Source organism: Nannospalax galili, unplaced genomic scaffold, assembly GCF_000622305.1.
Source record: "Nannospalax galili isolate Female #2095 unplaced genomic scaffold, S.galili_v1.0 scaffold1307, whole genome shotgun sequence".
NCBI classification, from domain to species: Eukaryota; Metazoa; Chordata; class Mammalia; order Rodentia; family Spalacidae; genus Nannospalax; species Nannospalax galili.
In genome coordinates, this window is record NW_008357035.1 from 397,345 (window position 1) to 400,786 (window position 3,442).

Below are 3,442 nucleotides of genomic sequence, written 5' to 3' on the forward strand. Positions count from 1 at the left end.
GGACCCAGGCAGGCGTCCTTGGATGGTGCGCAACGCTGGGAGGAAGTGGGATGGACGAGGGTGGAAGCACAGCACCCAGAGCCAGAAACACAACTCACAAGCTCACTCCTCCAAGCTTATATAAGCTCTAACAAGTGCCAGGAGACGAGGCTCTTCCGTGGAGCTGCCTACAAGTTGTGCAGGATGTAAGTTGACACCAGTGCTGGCCTGGGCTTCAGGGATGCATCTGCCTTTGAGTTCCCCACATTCCTGTGACCCCTCACCACACTCCTGTGAGTGACCCTAATAAACATACTGGTTCCCCAAGATAGGCATGGGTATAACTGTTTCTTTGGTCCACCTCAGTGCCCTGTGGGGAGTGAACACACATTCCTGTGTCTTTCCCAGGAAAGCCACACACCAAAGGACTCAGAAGACACTGGAGAGACACAGACATCAAGAGGACCCCTGACTGCCAGGAGAGAGTGGGGGGCACAGGCTCCACGCTGACTCTCAGGGTAGGGACCAACGGCTTCAGGTGGAGACCTACCCTCTCAATGGTGGGGCCTGTAGAGCCGTAAAAACTGTACAGAGAAGTAGCTTCATACATCTGTTTGGGTTTTGGTCTTTTTGTCTTTTTGAGATAGGGTCTCCCTGTAGCCCCAGCTGGCCTGGAACTCACTAGGTAGACCAGGCTGGCCTCGAACTCACAGAGCTCCGTCTGCCTCTGCCTCCCGAGTGCTGGGATTAAAGGCGGGCGCCACCTCCTCCGGCTTCCTCGTCCGTCTGTCCTGCTTCCCTCACACCTTCAGCCAGCTGTTTGTTTCTTGTTTTTCACAGCTGCTCTTAACTGCACAGGGCAGGCTGAGGGCCTCAGCAGACCTGTTGGGGAACCCTGCTGTTAGGGTCGCAGTCTCTCCATGTCCGGATAGCCACGAGCCAGCTCGGCGCCTTGATGGAAAGACTCCCCTTTTCAGCCGGGCGCCTCCTACTCTCTTCCTGGCTCACCTTTGAAGTGCCCGCCACAGATGCCTTACCTGAAACATGACCTCTGGCATAGAAACTACCAGGTTTTTTTCTATATGATAATCAGGCATTGTCTGACAGCCTGATTGATAGAAGCCCACCGCCACATGTAAATGAAGCATACTACAGAGCACCTATCAGCTGAGGCTTTTGCTACTGCCTCCACACTATAAATCTTCTAGTTTCACCCTAATAAACCGGAGCTGTATCACTGAGTCTAACTGAGCTGTATCACTGAATCCGACTGAGCTGAGTTGTGTTTCACTGCGCCTGGGACCAGCCTATGAGCAGTCTTCCCAGAAGAAGCTATGCTTCCGTCAACATTCACTCGAGAAGCTTCTGCATTCGCCGTTCCTGCACCTCCCCCGCCAACGACCCACGAGCTGAGGGGGAGCGCCCCGCAGCTAGCCTGAGCCCCCTGCGGATTGGCGCAGCCCGCCTGCAGCCCGCAGAGCCCGCCTGGCAACCTGCCTTGGCGCAGAGCCTGCACTCCCCGCAGTGGACCCGCCGATCCGCAGAGCCTGCACTCCCAGCCTCGGAGAGCCAGAGACCTGCCCAGCAGCGAGACCCGCACAACAACAGCGACCCAGTTCCTCTGTAAATGGAAAGTTAGTCAAAGAAAGACTGCTTTCTTTTCAATTGTATATAATGCCAGTCCTAGGGGTGGAACACACAGCTGGCTCTGTAGACCAGACCAACCCCCTGTGGCAGGGGAGGATACAGGCCCCAGTGGGAAGTCACGGCCATTGCTTTGTCAGATGGAAAAGATGCACCTGCTAAGGCACCGACCAAGCATTTGTGTTACACCATAGGTTAAGTTATCACAGCAGCCACTGTTTGGATGTTCTTGCATTTTGCTGTGTGTGTTTTTATAGTAGATGGAATCCCACCGAAACTGTCCAACAGCCCATGGAAAACAGGATGCAGAGACCCAAAAGTTCGGCGCCTTGCCACAACGGGAGGAAGATCACCCCCCACCTACCACCCCCTCCAAGGCTCAGGGACTTTTGTGGAAGAGGTTGGCAGAAAGAATGTAAGAGCCGGAGGAAGGGGTGGAGTGTTAACTGGAAGTGTCCTCTGACCACCATGCTGGCAAGCTATAGTCACACCTCCTTCCTACACTCACCAAGGAGTCAAGGGGGGGTCAGTTACCCCTCCCACCCAATCAGTCCACCTTAGCTGCGTGTGGGGGGAGGGGCAAAGGATATATAAGCCGAGAACACCATGAGGCACTTCTCTTGCCATTTTGGGTGTCTGTCGGGAAGTCTATATTTGAGTGTAGACTTTACAGAGCAGCCATAAATGGGGGAAGATATTTACTCTTCTGTAAATAAACCCCACCCTATGCTTTGGTCAGATCAAAACAGGCTGGTTTGCAGATATGGAGGTGCAGATGGAGCTTGATTCTTGAACTTCAAAGTCTAGATTTGGGAGAACTTAAAGTTCCTTAGGGCTGGCAAGATGGCTCAGCAGACAAAAGCACTTGCCGCCCAGCCTGACAACAGGGGTTCGATTCCCAGCCCACATGATGAAAGGAGAGAACCAACTTATGCAAGTTGTGCTTTGACCTCCACACACACACCATGGTACACACACGCACACGCACACACACACGCACACACACCGCAGTGGACCCGCCGATCCGCAGAGCCTGCACGAGGGGCAAAGGATATATAAGCCGAGAACACCATGAGGCACTTCTCTTGCCAAGAAGAAGCTATGCTTCCGTCAACATTCACTCGAGAAGCTTCTGCATTCGCCGTTCCTGCACCTCCCCCGCCAACGACCCACGAGCTGAGGGGGAGCACCCCGCAGCTAGCCTGAGCCCCCTGCGGATTGGCGCAGCCCGCCTGCAGCCCGCAGAGCCCGCCTGGCAACCTGCCTTGGCGCAGAGCCTGCACTCCCCGCAGTGGACCCGCCGATCCGCAGAGCCTGCACTCCCCGCAGTGGACCCGCCGATCCGCAGAGCCTGCACGAGGGGCAAAGGATATATAAGCCGAGAACACCATGAGGCACTTCTCTTGCCATTTTGGGTGTCTGTCGGGAAGTCTATATTTGAGTGTAGACTTTACAGAGCAGCCATAAATGGGGGAAGATATTTACTCTTCTGTAAATAAACCCCACCCTATGCTTTGGTCAGATCAAAACAGGCTGGTTTGCAGATATGGAGGTGCAGATGGAGCTTGATTCTTGAACTTCAAAGTCTAGATTTGGGAGAACTTAAAGTTCCTTAGGGCTGGCAAGATGGCTCAGCAGACAAAAGCACTTGCCGCCCAGCCTGACAACAGGGGTTCGATTCCCAGCCCACATGATGAAAGGAGAGAACCAACTTATGCAAGTTGTGCTTTGACCTCCACACACACACCATGGTACACACACGCACACGCACACACACACGCACACACACACACGCACACACACACACGCACACACACAC

General features: G+C 54.2%; 1 pseudogene; it reads left to right on the top strand.

Moving 5' to 3' along the window:
* Positions 1 to 1,288: 1,288 nt before the first annotated feature.
* The window catches only part of LOC103751506, an 18,017-nt pseudogene continuing 15,863 nt past the window's right edge, over positions 1,289 to 3,442 (top strand).